This window comes from Equus asinus, chromosome 4 (assembly GCF_041296235.1).
Source record: "Equus asinus isolate D_3611 breed Donkey chromosome 4, EquAss-T2T_v2, whole genome shotgun sequence".
Classification (NCBI taxonomy): Eukaryota; Metazoa; Chordata; class Mammalia; order Perissodactyla; family Equidae; genus Equus; species Equus asinus.
The window spans coordinates 58,695,659-58,721,944 of record NC_091793.1 but is presented as its reverse complement, the minus strand read 5'-3'; the positions used below and the strand labels follow the sequence as shown (position 1 = coordinate 58,721,944).

At 39.7% G+C, this 26,286-nt stretch overlaps 1 protein-coding gene and 1 long non-coding RNA gene across 3 annotated transcripts in view; one reads left to right on the top strand and one right to left on the bottom strand.

Moving 5' to 3' along the window:
• Window positions 1-26,286, top strand: part of LOC123285366 (uncharacterized) — a 230,474-nt gene that overhangs the window by 44,087 nt on the left and 160,101 nt on the right. The gene's annotated exons all lie outside the window — the stretch shown is intronic.
• The window catches only part of ARHGEF4 (Rho guanine nucleotide exchange factor 4), a 247,704-nt gene that overhangs the window by 136,162 nt on the left and 85,256 nt on the right, over window positions 1-26,286 (bottom strand). The window lies entirely within an intron of this gene.

Below are 26,286 nucleotides of genomic sequence, written 5' to 3'. Positions count from 1 at the left end.
GAAGTCTTGCCTTGAGATGAGTGCAGTCCCTGCCAACACCATGACTACAGTCTTGTGAAGAACCCTGAGCCGAAGGCACCCAGCAAAGTCAGCCCATTATGCAGCAATAGATAACTTGTTCTTTGGGAACTTGTTAGAAAGACAACTTTTCAAGCCCCACCAAGACTTGCTGAGTTAGAAATTCTGGGAGTAGGCAAGCAATCTGTGTTTAAAATGCTCTCTAGGGGATTCTGACGCAGGGCTAGTTTGAGAATCACTGTACTAAAAAGACAGGCAAATAAGGGAGAGGCAAGGCAGATCAGGCTGTCTGCTTCTCCTCATGGGTCCTGGCGTGGAGGGTCAGAGAGCAGACTTTGGGGTTATATAAGCTGAGTTTGAATCCTGGCTCTGGCTCTTACTAGCAGTGTGACTTTGGGCAAGTTTCCTTAACCCCCTCTCTCTTTCTTCAACTACAAGATGGAAATACTAATACCTCTCAGAAATGTTATACGAATAAATGAGATAGTGCACATAAAGCACTTAGCATAATGCCTGTCACACATTCAATACATCAATATATGGTAGCCAGTGTTACTGTCTTTGTCAATAAGTAGACAGGGCTGAGATGGATGTGGTGGTGATAGAGTCCATTCTCTCTGAAACGATTTATTTTCAGACCCTGCCTAAGAACTTCTCTACAAAAATGCTACTTAGGATTAAACTTATTCTCTGGTTTTTCATTTTTATTTTCAGGAGGCTTTTTTTCATTTCTATTTGGAGAAATTTCTAGCACAAATCTCTGACTCTCCCTGTAGTATTGGGCAGTGCAGAGTCAGTTTCTCAGTTTGCATCCCAGTAAAGTAAACCTGTTATCCACAAATGAACAAAGTGCTCTCCTAATGTGGGTCTGTTTAATAGCAGACATTCCCTCAGCCAACACAAGCAAGGCAGATCAAAATCCATCACCACATAGTGCAAGGTACATTTACATTATGTTATGAAAGTAGAATTTTACAGAATAAAGAAATGTTCCAATAGGTAGACAACTTCCTGACTTTCTGAGATCATTCAACAAGTCTTTCTTGAGTACACAGTATGTGCCAGACAGCACTACAGATGCTAGAAATTCTAAAAGGAACAGAAAAAAGTTGCTGCCATGGAGTTTCTTAAGCAATGGGAACACAAAGATGGACAAAACAGAGTCCCAGCTCTCCAGGCACTCAAAATATAATGGGCAATAGAGACAGATAAATTCATGAGCTTTCTTTATATAGATGAAAAGTAGATGGAATGGCATCAGCAAGATGGCTGAGTGAGTTGTTCCCTTTGTCTTTCCCCCTTTAAATGACAATTAAATGGACATTCACTAACCAACAGAGGATACCCACACAGCACAACAGGACACCTGAGAGACCCATGCAGCTACACATCTGACGATGGGGGGACTGGATCCCTGGGAACCAATGGAACTAAGTGAGAAGACACCTCACCCTCTCCAGCAGCAGCGAGTCTGGTCAGAGATCCTTACACAGCAGTTGGTGTGACTGTAAGAGGAGGTGGAGGACAGGCCAGCCTACATGCAAATGCTCTTGGAAGGGTAGCCTGGCCTACAGGAGTGCCTACTGTGCCGTGGTGGCCTGTCACTGGGAATGCTCACCACTGAGTAGCTGTGACTCAGCCTAGGTGAAGGAACCCTGCCCACGAAGCACAGCGGCTGGTGTGACTGTAAGAGGAGGTGGGGCAGCCAAGCACAAGTGAACAGCTACCCTTGTTCACAGCTACCCCTTTTGAGGGGTAGCCCAGCCTGTGGAGTGCCACCGGGCACTGGCAGCCACACCAGAGGGAAGGCTCCTGACCGAGTGGCTGTGGCTCAGCCCCCATAAAGGAGCCCCATGCACCAAACAGAGCAGCTCAGCCAAACCACCAGTGAGCAGAGTGCCAGCCTGTGCCTGCACAACCCACCCACTGAGCACAGAGGCCCTGCCCCCACAAGAGCCACCAGCCGAGCAGCTGTGGTCAACCCATGCAAACATAGAGCAGCCATACCCATACAACTTCCAGCAGATGGGGTCAAAGCAGAAACACAGCTCCTGCTTCAACCCAGAGGTGGCAGGTGGAATGTGCGACCTGATATTAACACAAATGCACCAGCAAAGGGTCAGTTCATCAAACACCATGAAAAACTGCAGTAACCCTTCAGAGCAGAAGTAAAATGACAAATCTCCAGAAACCCATCCTGAAGTCACAGAAATTTACAATCTAAATGGTAGAGAATTCAAAATAGTTGTCATAAAGAAATTCAGTGAGGGGCCGGCCTGGTGGTGCAGCAGTTAAATTCTCATGTTCCGCTTCTCGGCGGCCTGGGGTTCACTGGTTTGGATCCCAGGTGCAGACATGGCACCGCTTGGCACACCATGCTGTGGTAGGCGTCCCACATAGAAAGTAGAGGAAGATGGGCACGATGTTAGCTCAGGGCCAGGCTTCCTCAGCAAAAAAGAGGAGGACTGGCAGTAGTTAGCTCAGGGCTAATCTTCCTCACAAAAAAAAAAAAAAAGAAATTTAGTGAGTTACAAGAAAAGTCAGAAAGACAGTTCAATGAGCTCAGGAATAAAATGCATAAGCAGAAGGAATACTTCACCAAGGAGATTGAAATTCTAAAAGAAAACCAAACAAATTCTGGATATGAAGAACACAACTAATGAGATTAAAAAATAATCTAGAATCCTTAAAAAATAGAGCTGACATATATAGCGAGAGAACATTCCATCCAAAAACAGCAGAATACACATTCTTCTCAAGTGCACATGGAACATTCTCAAATATAGACTATATGTTGGGAAACAAGGCAAGCCTAAATAAATTTAATAAGATTGAAATCATATCAAGCATCTTTTCAACCATGATGCTATGAAACTAGAAACAAAGTACAAGACAAAAGCTGGGAAAGTCATAAATATGTGGAGACTAAACAACATGCTACTGAACAACCAATGGATCAATGAAGAAATCAAAGGAGAAGTTAAAAAATACCTAGAGACAAATGAAAATGAAAATACAACATACCAATTCTTATGGGATGCAGCAAAAGTGATTCTAAGAGGGAAATTTATAGCAATACAGGCCCACCTCAACAAACAAGAAAAATCTCAAATAAGTAATCTTAAACTACACCTAATAGAACTAGAAAAAGAACAAAGAAAGCCCAAAGTTAGCAGAAGGAGAAAAATAATAAAGATCAGAGCAGAAATAAATGAAATAGAGACTAAAAACAGAAAACAGTAGAAAGCATCAATGAAACTAACAGCTGGTTCTTTGAGAAGATAAACAAAATTAGCAAACCTTTGGATAGACTCACTAAGAAAAAAAAAGAGAAGGCTCAAACAAATAGAATCAAAAATGAAAGGGAGAAATTACATTGAATATTAGGAGAAGATATGCCAACAAATTGGTTATCCTAGAAGAAATGGATAAATTCTTAGACTCATACAACCTCCCAAAACTGAATCCAGAAGAAATAGAGAATCTGAGTAGACCAATCACAAGTAAAGAGATTGAAACAGTAATCAAAAAACTCCCCAAAAAACAAAACTCCAGGACCAGTTGACATCTCTGGAGAAAGCTACCAAACATTCAAGAAGATTTAATACCTATCCTTCTCAAACTATTCCAAAAAATTCAAGAAGATGGAAGGCTTCTTTTTTTTTAAAGATTTTAAAAAAATTTTTCCTTTTTCTCCCCAAAGCCCCCCGGTACATAGTTGTATATTTTTAGTTGCGGGTCCTTCTAGTTGGGACATGTGGGACGCCACCTCAGCATGGCTTGATGAGCCGTGCCACGTCCATACCCAGGATTCAAAGTGGTGAAACCCTGGGCTGCCAAAGTGAAGCACATGAACTTAACAACTTGGCCACAGGGCCGGCCCCATAGAAGGCTTCTTAACTCATTCTTGGAGGCCAACATCACCCTGATACCAAAACCAGAAAAGGACAACACATAGAAGGAAAATCACAGGGCAATACTGCTGATGAACCTAGATGCAAAAATCCTCAGGAAAATATGGGCAAACTGTATACAGCAATACATTAAAAGGACCACACACCATGATCAAGTGGGATTTATACCAGGGACACAGGGATGGTTTGACATCTGCAAATGAATCAATGTGATATACCACATTAACAGAATGATGAATAAAAATCACATGATCATCTCAATAGATGTAGAGAAAGCATTTGACAAGATCCACCATCCATTTATGATAAAAAACTCTCAATAAAATGGGTATAGAAGCAACGTACCTCAACATAATAAGGGCCACATATGACAAACCACAGCCAACATCATAACTTAATGGGGAAAAACTGAAAGCCTTCCCTCTGAGAACAGGAACAAGATAAGGGTGCCACTATCACCACTGTCATTCAACATAGTACTGGAGGTGTTGGCCAGAGCAATTAGGCAAGAAAAAGACATAAAATGTATCTAAATTGGAAAGGAAGAAGTGAAACTCCCGCTATTTGAGGATGACATGATTATATATATAGAAAACCCTAAAGAATCCACCAGAAAACTATTAGAAATAATCAACAACTACAGCAGTGCTGCAGGTATAAAATCAACTTACATAAATCAGTTGCATTTCTATACTCGAATAACAAGCTAGCAAAAAGAGAACTCAAGAATACAATTCCATTCACAACTGCAAGAAAAAGAAAATATCTAGGGATAGACTTAAACAAGGAGGTGAAAAACCTATACACCGAAAAATGTAAGACATTATTGAAAGAAATCAAAGAACACATAAAGAAACAGAAAGATAATCCATGCTTGTGGATTGGAAGAATAAACATAGTTAAAATGTCGATATTACCTAAAGCAATCTATGAATTCAATGCAATCCCAATAAGACTCCCAGTGACATTCTTCACATAACTAGAACAAAGAATTCTAAAATTTATATGAAACAACAAAATACCCTGAATAGCCAAAGCAATCCTGAGAAAAATGAACAAAGCTGGAGGCATCACAATCCCTGACTTCGAAACATATACAAAGCTACAGTAATCAAAACAGCATGGTACTGGCACAAAAACAGGCACACAGATCAATGGAACAGAACTGAAAGCCCAGAAATAAAACCACACATCCTCGGACAACTAATCTTTGACAAAGGAGCCAAGAACATACAATGGAGAAAGGAAAGTCTCTTCAATAAATGGTGCTGGGAAAACTGGACAGCCACATACAAAAGAATGAAAGTAGACCATTATCTTACACCATACACAAAAATTACCTCAAAATGGATTAAAGACTTGAATGTAACATCTGAAACCATAAAACTCCTGGAAGAAAATATAGGCAGTACACTTTTTGATGTCAGTCTTAGCAACATCTTTTCAAATACCATGTCTACTCAGTTAAGGGAAACAAAGGAAAAAATAAATGGGACTTCATCAGGCTAAAGAGCTTCTTCAAGGCAAAAGAAACAAGGAAGAAAACTAAAAGACAACCCACCAACTGGGGGAAAATATTTGCAAAACATATATCTGACAAGGGGTTACTCTACAAAATATATAAAGAACTCATACAACTCAACAATAAAACAACCCAATCAAAAAATGGGCAGAGGATATGAACAGTCATTTTTCCAAAGAAGATATATGGATGGCCAATAGGCACATGAAAACACATTCAGCATCACTAACCATTAGGGAAATGTAAATCAAAACCACAATGAGATATCACCTTACACCTGTCAGAAGGGCTATAATTACCAGGACAAGAAATAACAAATGTTGGAGAGGATGTAGTGAAAAGGGAACCCTTATACACTGCTGGTGGGATTGCAAACTGGTGCAGCCACTATGGAAAACAGTATGGAGATTTCTCAAAAAATTAAAAATAGAAATACCATATGACCCAGCTATCCCACTACTGAGTATTTATCCAAAGAACTTGAAATCAACAAGTCAAAGAGATCTCTGCACCCCTATGTTCACTGAAGCACTATTGACAATAGCCAAGATGTGGAAGCAACCAAAGTGCCCATCAACTCATGATTGGATAAAGAAGATGTGGTATATATACACAATGGAATACTACTCAGCCAGAAAAAAAGACAAAATCATCCCATTTGCAACAACATGGAAGGACCTAGAGGGAATTATGCTAAGCGAAATAAGCCAGTCTGAGAAAGACAAACACCAGATGATTTCACTCATATGTGGAGGATGAACAAACATATGGATAAAGAGAGTAGATTAGTGGTTACCAGAGGGGAAGGGGATGGGGGGGTGAAAGGGGCATATATGTATGGTAACAGATTAAAATTATACTATTGGTGGTGAGCATGCGGCAGTATATACAGAAATTGATATATAATTACAGCTGAAATTACACAATGTTATAAACCAAAAGATCTCAGTAAAATAATTGAAACGAAAAAGTAGATGGCACATGGTAGGTAATAAGCCAACAATAGCTCCTGTATTCTTAGCTGCTGATTTAAACACTAGAGCTGCTTTTTGGACAAAGCAGCTAAGAAAGGAAGGAGCTATCATTAGTTAAGTACCTACTATCCATTTTTGTAATCTGAAAGGAAAAAAACTAAGATGACACAATGGCACATGAGGAATTTCAACAAAATCTGGAAACTGGTAAGTGGGTGTAGGAAATGATTTTGCCAGGCACAGGAAGCTATCTAAAGGAAAGAAGTTATCAGCGACTGTGCAGGACAGGGGCAAGTCTTGGGGAAGCATACCGAGGTTTTGGTTTAAAGTCTGTGAAAGTCTGGCCTTCAGGTAACCTCCCCTAGCCCAATCAGCCTAGTGACTATGCATACTCCCCTTTTCATTTCCCCTCTCTCCTACTCAAATTGTCTGCCAAGTTAAAAACACCAGAGACTCATGGATTTGCATAACTAAACAAGAGGATCCAGATTCTGGGACAGCAGATTTATTGGTGAAAGCAGTGAAGAGGTTTGGGATGAAAACAGGGATAACAGAAAAATCTGCTTAGTGAACTGTGGGTCACTCAGCTTCCTGCTGCATTCCCAGAATAAGCCTGTAACTCCTAGGTGGGAGACTGGAGGATATCTCTCTGGCAAAATTTACCAACCTCAGAGAAAAGACTTCCAAATACTGATTTATAAAATAAGCAAATTCTCACTTAGTTGTCCTATAGTGAAGCCCACTAGCTGATTAGCCCCAAACATGCCCATAGCACCAAACAGATGTACGGTGCCACACTTTTAATAAATGTAAATTGCAGCCAAAGATTGCCAGACATTTAGAAAAAATCCACAACACACTAAAAAGACCAAATAAACAAGAAAAAAACCCCACTAAATAGAAAACGTGGGGGATAGAAGAAAACTTAAAAAGAACTAATATTAATAACCTCAAAAAGAAAGAGGAAAGATACTGTAACCGTGAAACAAGAGCATGCTGATGTGAAAAAAAAAAACAAAAAACACCCACGGATCTTCCACTTCCGGACAAGATGGCGTAGACAGACTTCTCCCTATTCATCCCACTTAGTATGGATAAAAACTTCAGACATTATATATAAAAGAAAAATATGACGACTCTGAATGTCAGAGAGAAGAAATTACACTAGCTAGGGATCCCAGAACTCAAGGAACAACTCACCAGTGAGTTCCCTGGGCTTTCTCTTGCCTCATGTATTCCTTTTATATATGTCTCATATATAGTGCTGGAGAATCTTGCTACCTGGAAATGCCTCTAGGCTCAGACATAAAACCCTAACAAAAGCCTGCTTTCTCTAACTGTAGAGAACCAGCCTAGCAAGACAGAAAACTTTTAGACAAGAACTGCCCTACTCTAACATGGTAAAAACCACACAATATCCCCTCATTCTCTGCCCTCCTCAGCAAAGCACGAGTGGGGAACTTCCATCCTCACCAAGCTACGATGAGGAATAATTCTCCCCTAGCCAAATCGTGTTGAGAAGGCCTGGTGGGAAGCTGGGAGTTAGATCCCCTCCAGTGATAACGAGGCTCTCCCCCATGGTTTCTTCCATCCCCTTCCTGGCAGCAGTGAGCCATCCCTTTCCTGCCCTGCTGGGGTCATGTAGGAGAAGGCCTAGCAGAGAGCCAGGACCTTCCCCATCACCCAGCAGTAACAAAGCCTCCTGAGCCTGTGGGGAGCTTTAACAAGTCTCCTCTCAACCAGGGTGGTGTCACTGGAGTCCTAGTGGAGACCTTAACTCCCATCCCCACTCATTCATAATGAGACACCCATGTGTGCATCAGGTCAGCAACAGAGGCCAAATAAGGAACCTAGGGTTTCACCCACACCTGGCAGTAATGAGGCAGTACCCACTTTCCCCCAAAGGAGTGGTGTTACAGGTGGTCTGCAAAATAGAAGATTTAAATAAGATCCAGAGACTCAAAACATACTACCCCAAATGCTCAGAATAAAACTGAAACTCACTTGTCCTACCAGGAATGGAGAAAATCTCAACTTGAAAAAGAAAAAAGTTAACAAATACCAACATCGAGAAGACTCAGATGCTGGAATTACCTGACAAATATTTTACAGCAGCTATGATAAAGATGCTTCAACAAGCAATACAAATGCTCTTGAAACAAGTGAAAAAATAGCACATCTCAGAAAACAGAAAATCTTAACAAAGAAATAAAGAATAACTAAATAAAACAATTGAAAAATACAATAACCAAAATAAAAAATTCAATGGATGGGCTCATGGGAGAATGGAGAGCACAGAAGATCACTGAACTTGAAGATAGAACAATAGAAATTACGCAATCTGAAAAACAAAGAGAAAACAAACTGAAAAAAAAAATAAACGGAAGCTCAAGGACATATGAGACTATAAAGAAAGATCAGAATACTAGAGTAATTGGAGTCCAAAAAAGAGAGAAGGAAGTGGGTGGGGGTGAAAATGTACTCCAAGAAATAATGGCTAAAATTTTCCAAAACTTGGCAAAAGACAAAGCTACAGATTTAAGAAGTTGACTGTACCAAAATTGGATAAGCCCAAAGAAGTCCACATGAAGAAACATCATAATTAAACTTCTGAAAATATAAGGGCAAAGAAAAAATCTTGAAAGCACTGAGAAAGAAAACACACCTTCCCTTTAAGGGAAAAGCAGTTTAAGTGACATCAGAAACCCGAGAAGCCAGAAGGAGGTGGCACAACTTTTTTCAATAAAACAATTGTTAACGTAGAATCCCATATCCAGTGAAAATATCCTTATGGAATGAAGGAAAAATCAAGACATTCTCAGAGGAAGGAAAACTGAGAGAATTTATTGCCATCAGATATACTCTTAAAAAGTGGCTAAAGGAAGCTTTGAAACAGATGATAAAATAAAGAATCTTACAACCAACATCAATGTAAGAAGAATAATGAAGAAAAAGAGAACAATGTAAAGAGAGTAAAAATATGGATAAATATAACACATTCCTTCTCTTCTTGAGATTTCTAAATTATGTTTGATATTTGAAGCAGAGATTATAACATTGTCTGATTTGGTTCTCAATGTATTTAGAGGAAATATTTAAGACAATTATATTGTAAACAAGGTAGGGTAAAGGAATTTAAAAGGAGGTAAAGTTTCTATACTTCACTTGAACGGGTAAAATGTCCCCACAGTAGACTGTGATGGTAAGTTGTATATATACAATGTAATACCTAGAGCACCACTAAAAAATTATTTTAAAAGATTCAAATAAGCTGTAGATACATAAAAATACAATTCTCAAAAATATTCAAGTAACCCATAGGACTCCAGGAAAAAGAACACAAAAACGATAAACATAAAAACAGAAAAAATAAAAATAAAAAGCCAGACTTAAGCCTTAATAATTACTTTAAATATAAATGGTAAATATTATACAGTAAAAAGACCAATTAAAAACAGAGAAAGGCAGAGTAAATTAAAAAAACAACCAACTATTTGCTGGCTATAAGAAACATTTCAAATATAATGATATAAGTAGGCTGAAATAAAAAGGATATAAAAAGTGGCTGGTGAGCACCTGCAGAAAACTGGCCTGAATCTGTGGGTCAGGGAGAGAACACAAACGTGTTTTAGTGCCATCTTTTGGAAACCAAAAGGGAGACTATCACACCCAGCCTGGTGCTTTGCAGAATCAGTAGAAGACATGCCAACTGAGGAAATCTGCCAGAAGGGGAGTAAGAAGTGTGGAACAGGTGCACTCACAGAAGATCTGAGAAGGCCCCACAACCACAAGCAGGGCTGACTGCAGGTATTTCTCTCCCGAGGGCAGTTGGTAAAGGCTGGAGGAGTTGACGGCTACTTCAGATTCCAAGAAAGCAAGGCAAAACTTCAAGGAGCATGAAAAATCAGGGAAACATGACACCACCAAAGATCACAGTAATACTCCAGTAACCTGCTGCAAAGACATGGACGTCTGCAATTTACATGATAAAGATTCAAAATAGCTGTTTTAAGGAAACTCAGTGGACTACAAGAAAACGCAGACAATTAAGTGAAATCAGGAAAACACATGAAAAAAATGAGAAGTTTAACAGATAAAAATCATTAAGAAAAGAACTCAACAACTTTCCACAAAGTGGGCATAGAGGGAAAGTACCTGAACGTAATAAAGGCCATATATGACAAGTCCACAGCTAAGATCATACTCAGTGAAAAGGTGAAAGCTTTTCCTCTAAGATCAGGAATAAGACAAGGATGCCCACTCTCACCACTTTTATTCAACATACTATTGAAAGTGCTAGCCACAGCAATTAGGCAAGAAAAAGAAATATGGTCATGTGTCACTTAATGACGGGGATACACTCTGAGAAATGTGTCATTAGGCAATTTCATCATTGTGCGAACGTCACAGAGTGCATGGACGGAAACCCAGATGGTAGAGCCCACTACACACCTAGGTTATGTTATAGCTTATTGCTTCTAGGCTACAAACATGTACAGCATGTTACTACACTGAATACTGTAGGCAGTTGTGACAATGGTAAGTATTTGTGTTCCTAAACATAGAAAAAGTACAGTAAAAATATGGTATAAAAGATAAAAAATGGTACGCTTGTAATAGGGCACTGACCATGAATGGAGCTTACGGGACTGGAAGTTGCTCTGGGTGGGTCAGCGAATGGGAGGTGAGTGATGTGAAGGCCTAGAACATCACTGTCACTACTGTAGACTTTACAACACTGTACCCTTAGGCTACACTAATTTCATAAGAATATTTTTCTTTCCTCAATAATAAATTAACCTTAGTTTACTGTAACTTCTTTACTTTATAAACTTTAAAATTTTTTTAACTTTTAAACTTTTGTAATAATACTTAGCTTAAAACACAGACACATTATCAGCTGTCAAAAATACGTTCTTTCTTTATATCTTTATTCTATATGCTTTTTTATATTTTAAAAATTTTTAATTTTTATTTTTTATTACATTTTAAACTTGTTTTCTTAAAAACTAAGACACACACACATTAGCCTAGGCCTGCACAGGGTCAGCATCACCAACATCACTGATTTCCACCTCCACATCTTGTCCCAGTGGAAGGTCCTCAGGGGCGCTAACACACATGGGGCTGTCATCTCCTATGCTAACAGTGCCTGTTCTGGAATGCCTCCTGAAGGAACTGCCTGAGGCCCTTCTTGAGGAGGTGCCACTCTTTTCAGAAATACGTCCATGGTGGTTTGCTTGGTTTCTTTCTGTTTTTTCATAGTTTTGCTTGTAAGCAGATAATGAACCAGGAACATTCCTCGCTATTAATGAAAGCCTTTCAGTGTTGAGATCCATGTTTTCAAGCTTTCTAAAAGTTCTGCAAAAGCTTCTGCTAAACCCTTCACTGTAAATTTTCTTCTCCTTCATTTTATTTTCTTTTGCCTCTTCTTCAGCTATGCATTCCCGTTCCAGTTCCAACAACTCCTCACTAGTCGGTTCCTCGGGAAGCACCTCTAGGAGCCCCTCAGCGTCATCCTCATCCACACCCTGGTCAAGGTGGTTTCCATCTCAACCACAGCCTTGTTGATTTTTGCAGCCTCCTCATCCTTGGCAAATCCTTTGAAGACATGGACGAACCTTTTGAGTGTGTTCTTCCAGATGCCATTCATACACTTCTTGGTGACATCATCTGAAGCCCAAGCAAGGTTCTTTGTGCAGTCACAGATGCTGTAATCCTTCCAGAATTGCATCAGTGTCTTCCTCAGTTGCAGCAATGGCCTGGTCAAAGGTCCTCCTCAGGTAGCAGGCCTTAAAAGCCGCTGTTACTCCTTGATCCCTTGGTTGGATCTAGGAGGTGGTGTTTGGAGGGAGACATCAGAGACACCACTCTGATGCTGGGATGAAGATCACCAATAAAAGGAGGATGTCTGGGAGCTTTATCAACAATAAGCCAAATCGTGAAAGGCATCTTATTCTCCAAACAGCACTTCGTTTCGCTGGCACAGCAATTCAGGAGGGCACCTTGGAAGAGCAGCTGGGTCATCTGTGACTTCTTGCTGTTCCTGTAGTTCACTGGCAGTGTGTGCTCACTGATAGGCTTGGAGGCGCTGGGGTTCTCACTGTGCCAGATCACAAAGGGTCCATTGCCCCCAAGCAAGACTGTTATCTTGTCCTTAAAAGCCTTGAAACCTGGCACCGTCTTGGCCTCCTTATGGATGAAAGTCCTTTCAAGCATCTGTTTCCGGAATAGGGAGGTTTCATCCATATTGAATATTTTCTCTGGCAAGTAATTTTCTTCCACAATCAGCTTATCTAGAGTTTGCAAAAATTCTTCAGCTGCCTTCACATCAGCACTGGCAGACTCACCACTCACTCTCATGTTACGTATGAATAATGATTCTTGAATTATTTAAACCACCCAGAGCCAGCAGTAAATTCAACATTATAGCCAGGTCCAGCCTTTTCTTTTAACATCGCAAACAAACTTTTGCTTTGGCTGTGATTGTCATGGTGCTGAGAGGGACATATTCTCTGTCTAGTCTTCAATTTAGGATTCCCCATGTCTCATATAGGCCCTTCCTGAATTTTTGTTAGTCTCATTGCCTTCAGTGAAGCAGATCCTTTAACAGCTTCTGTCACTTTGTTCTTGTTCTTTAAGATCGTAGCTGTGGTGGAATGGGACATGCCTGATGGGCGAGAAATAAGCATCACTGATTTTCTACCTAAATCACTTTTAATTTCTTTTCCAGGCCAATCACTTGATGTGGCCTCTTACTGGCAACATTAGCAGTGGATTTTGCATGCTGAGGGACCATGATGCACAAAACAACACAAGATTAAATCAAGCACTACAGAAAATGATGCAAGAGATACAGTAAACACGAAACGTATGAGTCAGTTGCTGGTGTAGCACAGCATACTATTTTACAGTAAACTCTTATTTTTTTTTGGTAAGGAAGATTGTCACTGAGTTAACATCTATGCCAGTCTTCCTCTATTTTTCATGTGGGATGCTGCCACCGCATAGCTTGATGAGCAGTGTGTAGGTCTGTGCCCAGGATCCGAATCCACAAACCCTGGACTGTTGAAGCAGAGCACGTGAACCTAACCACTACACCACTGGGCCAGCCCCCAGTAACCTCTTTTTTTATAAGTAGAAAGAGTACACTCTAAAATAATGATTGAAAGTATAGTAAACACATAAACCAGTAACAGAGCCATTATTATCATTATCAAGTATTATGTTCTGTACATAATTGTATGTGCTATACTTTTATACAGCTGGCAGCATAGTAGGTTTGTTTACAGCAGCATCGCCACAAATATGTGAGTAATGCATTGTGCTATGACATTACAGTGGCTACAAGGTCACTCAGTGATGTGAATCTTTCAGCTACATCATAATCTTATGGGACCCCTGTTGTATATGTGGTCCATGGTTGACCAAAACATTGTTATGTGGCATATGACTATAAAAGGGATCCAAATTGGAAAGGAAGAAGTAAAACTGTTGCTATTTGCAGATGACATGATATTATATAGAAAACCTTAAACACTCCACCAAAAAACTTTTAGAAGTAATAAATGAATTCAGTAAAGTTGCAAGATACAAAATCAACATACAGAAATCTGTTGTGTTTCTCTACACTAAAAACAAAATATTAGAACAAAAGATTAAGAAAACAATCCTATTTACAATTGCATCAGAAAGAATAAAATACCTAGGAGTAAATTTAACTAAGGAGGTGAATGACCTGAAAACTACAAGACATTGATGAAAGAAACTGAAGAATACAGAAATAAATGGAAATATATTCCATGCTCATGGATTGGAAGAATTAATATTGTTAAAATGTCCATAATACTCAAAGCCATCTACAGATTCAATGCGATCCCTATCAAAATTCCAACGACATTTTTTCACAGAAATAGAACAAACAAAGCTAAAATTTGAATGGAACCACAAAAGACCCTGAATAGCCAAAGCAATCTGGAGAAAGAAGGACAAAGCTGGATTTCAAACTATATTACAAAGCTATAGTAATGAAAACAGCATAGCGTTGGCATAAAAACAGACACACAGATCAATGAAACAGAATAGAGAGCCCAGAAATAAACCCACACATATATGGTCAATTAATTTACAACAAAGTAACCAAGAATATACAATGGGGAAGGGACAGTCTCTTCAATAAATGGTGTTGGGAAAACTGGACAGCCACATGCAATGAACCAGTATGGCATTCGCCAGAATGAAACTGGACCAGTATCTTACAACATACACAAAAGTTCACTCAAAATGGATTAAAGACTTGAATGTAAGACCTGAAACCATAAAATTCCTAGAAGAAAACATAGGTGATAACCTCCTTGACATTGGTCTTGGCAATGATTTTTTGGATATGATACTAAAAGCACAAGCAACAAAGGCAAAAATCAACATCAAACTAAAAAGTTTTTGCATAATAAGGGAAACAACTAAATGAAAAGACAACCTACAAAATGAGAGAAAATATTTGCAAACCATATATCTGATAAGAGGTTAAAATCCACAATATATAAAGAACTCATACAACTCAATAACAAAAAACCAAACAATCCGATTAAAAATGGGCAGAGGAACTGAACATTTTTCCAAAGAAGACATACAAATGGCCAAAGGGTACATGAAAAGATGCTCAACATCACTAATCATCAGGAAAATGTAAATCAAAAACCACAATGAGGTATCACCTCACACCTGTCAGGATGGCTTTCATCAAGAAGATAAAGAGAGAAATGTTGGCGAGGATGTGGAGAAAAGGGAACCCTTGTGCACTGTTGGTGGGAATATAAATTGGTTCAGCTACTATGGAAAATAGTATGGAGGTTCTTTAAATAATTACAAGTAGAACTACCATATGATCTAGCAATCCCTGGGTATATATCCAAAGGAAATGGAAACAGAATATTAAAGAGATATCTGCACTCCTAAGTTTAGTGCAGCATTATTCACTATAGCCAAAATATGGAAACACACTGTCTGTCAAGGAATAAATGGATAAAGAAGATGGAGCATATATATACAATGGAATGTTATTCAGACATGAGAAAGAAGGACATCCTGCCATTTATGACAACATGGTTGGACCTTAAAGGCATTATGCTAAGTGAGATAAGTCAGACAGAGAAAGACGAATACTGTATGAACTCACACGTGGAATCTAAAAAAGCTGAACTCGTAGAATCAAAGAGTAGAATGGTGGCTCCCAGGGGATGGGGGGGGGGGGGTGGGAGAATTGGGTGATGTGGTTTAAGGGCATAAACTTGTAACTAGAAGATGAATAAGTCTTGGAGATCTGATGCGAGCATAGAGATTATAGTCAACAATACTGTATTATAAACTTCAAAGTTGCTAGAAGACCAGATATTAAATGTTCTTACCACAAAAAGAAGAGAAAATCATGTGACATGATAGAGGTGTTAGCTAATGCTGATAATCATATTGCAATATATAATTGTATCAGATCCAATACGTTGTACACCTTAAATTTACAGAATGTCATCTGTCAGGTATATCTCATTTAAGAAAAAAAGAACTCTCAAAACTCCACTGTAAAAAGCAAGAATTCAATTAGAGAATGTGCAAAAGACACAGAGAGACATTTCACTGAAGAAGGTACATATGTGTGGCAAATGCTATAGGCTGAATGTTTTGTGTCCCCCCAAAATTCATATGTTGAAATCCTAATCCCAAGGTGGGGCCTTTGGCGGTGATTAAGGCATGGGGGCAAAGCCCACTTGAATGGGATTAGTGCCCTTATAAAACAGGCCCCGGAGAGCCATGTGACATCACAGTGAAGACGGCCATCCACGAAGAGAGCTCTCCAGACACCAAATCAGCCAGCACCTTGATCTTAGGCTTCCCAGCCTCCAAAACTGTGAGAAACAAATTTCTGCTGTTTTTCTAAGCTACCCAGTCTGTAGTATTTTGTTATAGCAGCCTGAGCAGACGACGACAGCAAATAAGGACATGAAAAATGTTAACATCACTTAAGGAAATGTAAATCATTATCGCAATATCACCACATGCTTATTAGTAAAGCATAAAGTAGGGGTAAAATGAAAACATCTAAAACTCCAAATGTTGGTGAGGATGTAGAGAAGTGGATCTCTCACACGTTGATGGTGGGATGTAAAATGGTACAGCCACTCTGGAAAACATTTGGCACTTTCTTAAAAAGCTAACCATATACTTACCATACAACTCAGCAATCACACCGATGGGCATTTATCCCAGAAGATGAAAATTTTTGTCCACCCAAAAACCCTTTCATAAGTGTTTCCAGGAGCTTTAAATGCAATAGCCCAAAATGAAACAACCCAAGTTACTTTCACCAGGTAATTGATAAGGGAAAATATGGTAAAGCCATACTGTGGAATAGTACTCAGCAATAAAAAGGAATGAACTATGGATACACACAATAACTCAATGGAAATCAATGGATTTATGCTTATTGAAAAAAAAAGTCAATCTCAAAAGGTAACATTTCTGAAATGAAAAAATCCTTGAGATGGAGATCAGATTAGTAGCTGAAAGTAGTGAGAGGAGGGGAGGGAGAGATGAGTGTGAAGAGCGTAGCACAAGGGCGATGGAAGAGTCTCTATCTGCTTGTGGTCATCACATGAGTCTACACACGTGAGGAAATGGCACAGAAGTATGCACACATTCTTCCAGTGTCAGTTCCTGGCTTTAGTTTGTTCTACAGTTAGGAAAGATGTTACCTTGCAGGGTACACTGGACCTCTCCATATTCTTGTTAATTCCTGTAGATCCATGATTATTTTAAAATGCGAAGTTTAAAAAAGAGCAAGCAGGAACAAGAAAAAGCAACTCTAGTTATATGTGCTAACAAAAGTTAAAACAAAATAAAAGTCTAAAACAACAGCAACAATATCAAACCAAAAAAAGAATTATGAGTATAGTGCTCATTACTGATGGAGATGTGGAGAAATATAAAATGCTACTGGAAATGTGAAGTATTATAGCCTTTTTGGAAGACAATCTGAAATCTATTAAAATATAAAAATGCTTATACTCTTTGGCAGTTCCACCCCTGAGACTCTATTCACTAAAATGTACTAATCTATGGGGTTATATATAAAATGGTGTTTATCAAATCAATATTTGTAGCTGTCAGGAACTAAAACAAAGTGTGTAGCTATCTATAGGTGAAAGGAGGTGCAAATTTTAATCATCACACCATGGAATATTATGCAGCCATTAGAATTACAAGTACCTTGGAGATCTTTCCATGTGTGTTGTTAAATGGTAAGTGTAAGACACAGGAAGGGTGTTTGGGTGTTTGTATAGACATGTACACATATATATGCATCTCTATATGATTGTAAGAGCATGGAGAAAACACAGAATGCCATTCACCAGGCTGTTGCCACAGGTTAATGGGGGACCACAACGAGGTGATGCTGAGGTGGGAAGAGGGACACAGATAGCATCTGTGATAAAAACAACATGAATGACCTCCTGTTTATATCAAATTGCATGTGTGGCTTTGTTTGAGTGTGTTTGTATAACAGGAAGAATAAAATGATGGTCACCAAAATGTTAGGGTGATTACCACAAAGTGGTAGGATTACAGGGAATTTTTAATGTTCTCTATAATTTTCTGTATTGTTGGAATTCTTTATAATGTGCATATATTATTCATATAATCAAAACAAAGCCATTTTTATTACAAAATAAAATTAGAGAACAATGAACAATGGAAAAATTCAATAGGAGGGTTGGAAATAAATTTGAGAAAATTGCTCCCAAAGATACAAAACAAAAATGGAAAGATGGAACATAGAATGGTAAGAATATTACAGCATTGTCAAGGAGTTACAACCTCTCTGACTAACAGGAGTTCCAGCGAAAAAGGAGGAAAAAGGAGGGAAGGAAATTATCAAATAAATAATAAATGTTTTTCCCCAGTACTGAAGGTTAAGTCTGCTGATTAAAAGGGCACACTGAATGTTTAGCACAATAAATAAAAAGAAACGCACATTCAGGATTATCACTAAGAAATTTCACAACACCAGGGATAAAAGAGAGGACCCAAAAAGCTTCTAAAGAAAAAACCAACAAGCCACACACAAATGGCTGGAATAACAGCGCCACCACCCTTCCACCAGCAGTTTGATATTAGAACACAGTGGAGCAATGCTTTCAAGTCTCTGAAGGATAACTTCAACCCCGAATTCTACACAAAGCCCAACTATACATCAAATATGAAAGTTAAAAAAAAAGGTTTTTTTCCAGATGTTCAAAAAACTCAAAAACTCTACCTCCTATGTACTTTTTCTTACGAAGCTACTGAGGGATGTTCTTGAACATAACAAAGGAGTAGAGGAATGCAGAGGATCCGAGAAACAGGAGATCACAGAGAGTTATGCAGAATTTCTGGAGAACAGTCCAAAAGAGAGCAGGAGGCCAGAGGGTTCTGGAAGGAAGGTCTCCAGGAGAAAGGAGAGACTTGACAGAATACTGACCTGTTTGAACATCTGGAAAATGCTTTGTGGGTGATCTGGTAGAGAGTCAAATTTAAGGACAGATTTATAGAAAATCATACATATGAAAACTGCAACAATTATTAACTCCAGAAAAAAGCAAAAGAAATGTCACTGTAGCCCACTGCTTGGCTTTACAGTGAAGAATATTTTCATACTCACAACGATATAAACACTTGTTATTGATTTAACTACATATTGGGAAATATGATATTAAGAGGATACGAATGGAGAGAGGATAGACGTGCAAGAGGCTGAATCTTCATCACGACCACAGCTGGAAGCTAACAGATAATATTTTAAAATAACAAATCAAAATAAATAATAAATCAAAACAGCAGTTTAAAATTACTTAATTAATTTAAAATTAACTAACCGAACTTGGTTGTCTCTGGTGGGGGAGGGATGGGCCCAGTGGCTGTTGTTTCCCAAGGAAGTGTTCTAACGCTCCCTGAGGGTAGGGGCGGTAGTGCCCACCTGGGAGGCTGTTAGACTGCGAACCGCAGGCCCCGCCCACATCTGAGCCAGAGCCTGCATCCCAACAGACCCCAGGTGGTTTACATGCACTTTAAAGTTTGAAAAGCATTATCTTAGTAACATTTGGTTGTATGACTATTTGCATGCATAATTTTGATAGTTTTTTAAAAGTAAAGGGCAAAAGAAAAACAAAAAGGAGAATAAAGCATTCCCAGAAGCTTATCAACAAGGATGTTCAATGTAGCATTATTTATGATATTAAAAAACTGAAACAACAAAAATGTTCTAAATAGTACAGAATTGGTTAAGAATTATGATGCAAACATATAAACCAATACCATGCAGCCATTAAACTAATGACATAAATGGTTTTTTCTAATTAAACTTTTTTTTTTAGGAAGAGAATGAGTTTTTTTTCGGATGTACATATTTCGAATTCTTTGTACATTACATCATGTTCACCACCCGAAAACTAATTATAGTCCACCCCCTCACATGTGAGCCTAATTACCCCTTTGCCCCCCCCCCCCTTCCCCTATGGTAACCACCAGTCCAATCTCCAATGCAATGTGGGTTTTTTGTCATTGTTTTTATCTTCTACTTATGATTGAGATCATATGGTATCTGACTTTCTCCCTCTGACTTATTTCACTCAGCATAATACCCTCAAGGTCCATCCATCTTGTCACGAATGGCCAGATTTCGTCATTTCTTATGACTGAGTAGTAGTCCATCGTGTATAAATACCACATCTTTATCCATTCGTCCCTTGATGGGCACCTAGGTTGCTTCCATGTCTTGGCTATTGTGAATAATGCTTCAATGAACATAGGGGTGCAAGTATCTTTATGCCTTTGTGTTTTCAAGTTCTTTGGATAAATACCCAGCAGTGGGATAGCTGGACCATATGGTAGATCTATCCTTAATTTTCTGAGGATACTCCATACTGCTTTCCATAGTGGCTGCACCAGTTTGCACTCCCACCAGCAGTGAACAAGGGTTCCCTTCTCTCCACATCCTCTCTAACATTTGTTGTTTCCTGTCCTGTTAATTATAGCCATTCTGACGGGAGTGAGGTGATACCTCACTGCAGTTTTGATTTGCATTCCCCTGATAGCTAATGATGCTGAGCATCTTTTCATATGCCTGTTGGCCATCTGTATATCTTCTTTGGAGAAATCTCTGTTCAGATCTTTAGCCCATTTTCTAATTGGATTGTTGGGTTTTTTGTTGTTGAGCTGTATGAGTTCTTTGTATATTTTGGATATTAATCCCTTATCTGATATATGGTTTGCAAATATCTTCTCCCAATTGTTAGGTTGTCTTTTCGTTTTGTTGACGGTTTTCTTTGCTGTGCAGAAGCTTTTTAGTTTGAGGTAGTCCCATTTGTTCGTTTTTTCTTTTGTTTCCCTTGCCTGGTCAGACATGGTACTTGAAAATATGCTGCTCTGACCGATGTCAAAGGGCGTACTGCCTATGTTTTCTTCTAGAAGTTTCATGGTTTTGGGTCTTACATTCAAGTCTTTAATCCATTTTGAGTTGATTTTTGTGCATGGTGTAAGGGAATGGTCTACTTTTGTTCTTTTGCATGTAGCTGTCCAGCTTCCCCAACACGATTTATTGAAGAGACTCTCCTTTCTCCATTGTATGCTCTTGGCTCCCTTGTTGAATATCAGCTGTCTATAAACGTGTGGGTTTACTTCTGGGCTCTCAATTCTGTTCCTTTGATCTGTGTGTCTGTTTTTGTGCCAGTACCATGCCGTTTTGGTTACTATGGCTTTGTAGTATAATTTGAGATCAGGGAGTGTGACACCTCCAGCTTTCTTCTTTTTTCTCAGGAATCCTTTGGCTATTTGGGGTCTTTTGTTGTTCCATATAAATTTTAGGATTCTTTGTTCTATTTCTGAGAAAAATGTTGTTGGAACTTTGACAGGGATTGCGTTGAATCTATAGATTGCTTTAGGAAGTGTGGACATTTTAACAATGTTAATTCTTCCAATCCAAGAGCATGGAATATCTTTCCGTTTCTTTGTGTCGTCTTCAATTTATTTCAACAATGTTTTATAGTTTTCAGTGTACAGATCTCTCACCTCTTTGGTTAAGTTTATTCCTAGGTATTTTATTCTTTTTGTTGCAATTGTAAATGGGATTGTATTCTTAATTTCTCTTTCTGCTACTTCGTTGTTAGTGTATAGAAACGCAACCGATTTTTGTACGTTGATTTTCTATCTCGCGATTTGACTGTATTCCTTTATTATTCTAAAAGTTTTTTAGTGGAATCTTTAGGGTTTTCTAGATATGAAATCATGTCATCTGCAAAGAGTGACAGTTTCACTTCTTCTTTTCCAATGTGGATCCCTTTTATTTCTTTTTCTTGCCTGATTGCTCTGGCTAGGACTTCCAATACTATGTTAAATAAGAGTGGTGACAGTGGGTATCTTTGTCTGGTTCCTGTTCTTAGTAATTAAACTTTTAATTTTGATGTAATTGTAGATACACATGCAGATGTAAGAAATAGTACAAAGGGATCCTGTGTACTTTGTGCTCAGATTCTCACAACGGTAACATCTTGTAAAACTACAGTACACTATCACACCCGAGACAGGACACTGACACACCCCACAGATCTCACTCAGATTACCCAGTTGTCCTCACAGTTATTTATGTGTGTGTATGTGTGTTTAGTTCTATGCAGTTTTATCACATTTGTAGGTTCACGTATCCACCACCACGGTCAAAACACAGAAGAGTATCATTACTTCAGGATCCCTTTCCTGCCTTTTGTAAACTCACCCACCTCCCTCTGCCCAGCCTCTGGCAATGACTAGTCTCTTCATCTCTGTACTTTTCTCATTTTAAGAATGTTATATAAATGTATTCCTGTAGTATATAACTGCTTGGTATTGGCTTTTTTTCACTCAGTATGATTCCCCTTAGACCCACTCAAGTTGTTGTGTGTATCGATAGTTTGTTTTTTTCACACCATGGAATGATACTGCTCCATGGTGTGGATGGACTACAGTCTACTAACCATTCACCCACAGAAAGGCATCTGGGCTGTTTCCAGTTTGGGGCTATTATGAATAAGGCTGCTGTGAACATTTATGCCTAGGTTTATGTGTAAAATAAGTTTCATTCCCCCGGGATAAATGTGCAGGCGTGCAATTGCTGGGTCATACGGTGAACCCAGGGTTAGTTTCACAAGAAGCTGCCAGACCCTTTTCCAGAGCGGCTGCACTGTTTTACACTCCTGCCAGAAATGTGCAAGATATCCAGTCTCTTCACATCTTTGCCAGCATCTGGGGTTGTCATTAAATGTATATTTTTTATTCAAATCATTCTGATTGTTTTTAATTTGCATTTCTTTAATGGATCATGATGTCAAACATCTTTCATGTGCTCATTTGCCATCTGTATATCCTCTTTGGTGAAATGTTTTTTGCTGTTTTCTAATTGGATTGCTTGTAGTTTTACTGTTGAGTTTTGAGAGCTCTTTATATATTCTAGCAGTAGTCCTTTGTTGTATATGTGGTTTGCAAATAAATTCTCCCAATGTGTAGCTTATCTTGTGTCCTTCTAGCAGAGTCTTTGCAGAGCAAAAGTTCTTTGATTTTGATTAAGTCCAATTTATCATTTTCCATCATGGAGGTACTTTCAGTGTCATGACTAAGAACCCTTTACTACCTTCTGGATCCCCCAAATTTTCTCCGAAAATTTTTAAGTGTTATGTTTTACATTTAAGTCTTGATTAATTAATTTTGAGTTGATTTTTGAGTAAAGTGTGAGCTTTAGGTCAAGAGTTTTTTCTATGGATGTCCAAATGCTTTAGCACTGTGTGTTGAAAAGGCTACCATTCCTCCATGGATTATATAGTAAGCCTCAATTAATATTGGGTACTAGGATTCCCCCCACTTTATTTTTTCAAAATTGTTTTAGTTATTCCAGGGCCTGTCCCTCTCCATATAAATTTCAGAACCCACACAGATTTTTAAAGGTTAGAAAATGTTCACAATGTATCCCCACCGCCCCAATTTAAATCTTTAAGTAGAAACAGTACCTTGGATCCTTGCTCTCAAAGTCACAGAAGACTGTGGGTGAAGGTTAGGAAGGCTATCCAGCATTCACTCATAATGCTGACAGTATACGTAGCAGAGACCCAAGAGATCACCTAAGCCAACCCTTGTGGATAAGGAAACTGAGTCTGGGGAGTCTTATTCCAAGGTTCAGGGTTGGTAAGTAACAGAGGGGAATAGAACACAGGTGTTCTAAACTTCTAGTTTTTCCTCATTTGTCTCACCCGCCCACAGTAACTTCTCATCTTGCTTCCTCTTGGTCTTGGTCTCCTTCTTAAGCCCCCTTGGCCAGCAGGGCAAACCCACATGTGTGCAAATAAAATGATAAATAACATGCTGGAACTTACTTCCCCTGGAATCAGGTTCTTTGCCCTTAAACCTGAAATTAAAAAGGGAAGAAATTTCTACATGTAAACAGCACCTTTCACACCCAAAGTCTCCACTGCAGGCCTCCTCCTGCTCTCCAGCATACAAACACAGGCAGAGCACTGCGGCTGGGGCCTCCCAGGTGTGAGGCGACTGAATTACATGGCCGCCTGCAGGGCGGGAATTCTCCAGGTCACTGAAACTCTGGGCTGGGCCTGAGAGGGCTCCTGGTAGGCTCCTTGTCACTCCTGGCTGGGCTCCAGTGGTGGACTCCACACTGCCAGGCTGATGGGGCCCCCTCAGCCCTGAACTCTCTAGCCCATTGACCTTTCCAGTTTCTTAATTACATTTTCAAAGTTTTTCTTTTACAGTTTTTTCAGTATCTGAAATAATCTTATTTGCGCAATTATTTATTTACTTCCGCCACACCTGCCTCTCCTTTGAGGACAGAGATTTTTATATATTCTTCAATATTGTATCCACAGCACCTAGAATATTGCCTGGCCCATAGTTGGCACTCAGTAAATATTTATGAAATTGAAGAAGAACAAAGGGTTTGGCCGAAGATGGGGTAGTGAAAAGAAGGATACATTTGGAAACATTAAAATTAAGAACTTCTTCATCAAAAGATACCATGAAAGAATGAAAAAGGCAAGCCATGGAATAGGAAATGATGTTTGTGGCACATTTAACCAACAATGGATTGTATCCAGAATATATACGATCAGTAAGAAAAAGACTTCCTCATGGACAAATGAACAAAAGATTAGGTCAGACATGTCCCCAAAGAGGATATCCAAATTGTCAAAAAGCATATAAAGGTTTCTCAGCCTCTTTAGACACTGGGGAAATGCAAATTAAGACCACAGTGAGATACCTCTGGCCACCTAGCAGAGTGGCTAAAATTAAAAAGACTGACAATATGGAGCAAATGATAATGAGAATGAGGGCAAAGGAAATTCTTAAGGAGGGAATGTAAATTGGCACAATCACTTTGGAAAAACATCTAACAGTATCTAGCAAAGCTGAAGATGTGCATCCCGCAATGACCCAGCCGTTCTGCTCCTGGGAAAGCGCCCAACAGAAACGCACGTGCAAGTGCAGGAGGCGCTGGGCGCCAGTGGTCCCAGCAGTCCCGTTCATGACAGACCCAAACTGAGAAAGCCCCGGAGTCCAGCAGCAGCCGACTGGTAAACATTTGTGGTGTGCAGACTCACAGTAATTATAGAACAATAAAAATGAAAGAACATTAGGTACACAGCGCAAGGATGAGTCTTAACATAATTAGAGCAAAAGAAGGCAGACAATGGAATGTCTTTAAAGAAACAAATGACAGGACACAAAATCACATACAGTGAAAGCCTCTATAGACGGCATGGTCATGACCATGTTAAACATACAAAACTTGTTTACAGAAAGAAGCTGGAAAAAGGTTTAACAAAATATTAAGAGTGATTGTTTCAGGCTATTGGAATAGCACTGTGAAAGGACAAAATGGGAATGATGACTAAATTCCTTGCAAATTACCGACAGTCACAGCCCACAGCCGGCCCTCCCAATAGCGGCCACAAGATGGAGCCTCGTATCTCCGAGTTGAGACTCGGTTCCAGTGCTGCCCAGGCCTTCGGCCGGCCGGAGAGCAGGCTTTTCCGGTGTTGTCCACTGGAAGGAGCGGGTGCGGTGGCCTCAGGCAAACACCTGGACAGCCTGCATGGGCTTTACCCAGCACGAGGTGATTGTAAGTGCCCAGCAAAGGGCCAGGCATGAAGCGGGTGCTTAATAAGTGTTAGTTCCTAGTCCTCTCTCTCTTTAAAAGCTTACCAGAGGAGAGGGAAGGCCTAGTGTGCTTGCGCATCAGAACATGTGTGAAGATGAGAGAGCAGCAGGCACGTGAACATAGGGAGAGTGCGCATGCTCCCTGACAGGAGGCCTGCAGGAGCACCAGGATGGCTGACACCTGCAGGAGGGAGGGCACAGCCTGAGGTCGGACTCAGTCCAGTGCTGCTAGGTGGGGGCTGCAAGAGGGACAACTCACTAAGGGTGGGGGCTCACCAGGACCCTAGAGGGGTTGTACAGCGGGGCCTGCATGCACTGGGCCTGCTTGGGAGCTAACTCTGGCCCTGACGTCCTTCCGCACCAGCACAGCGCCGGGCACACAGGAGACACGGCACCTATTTGTCTGAAGAAGCAAAGGAGTGAGGGCCCACGGATGCAGGAGTACACAGGCCAAAGGGAAGGTTACTTGCACAGTCCCACAAGTATTCTTTCTGGGATTTCCAAAAAGCTGCCTCCTTCTGAGGGCAGCCTGACTTGTGAGAAATTCCAAGCTCATATACCCTTCCTGTGCCTGCTCCAGCGTCACAGTACCCTGTCCTGGGTGGGTAACCTTGCTCTGGGGAGAGACCATTTT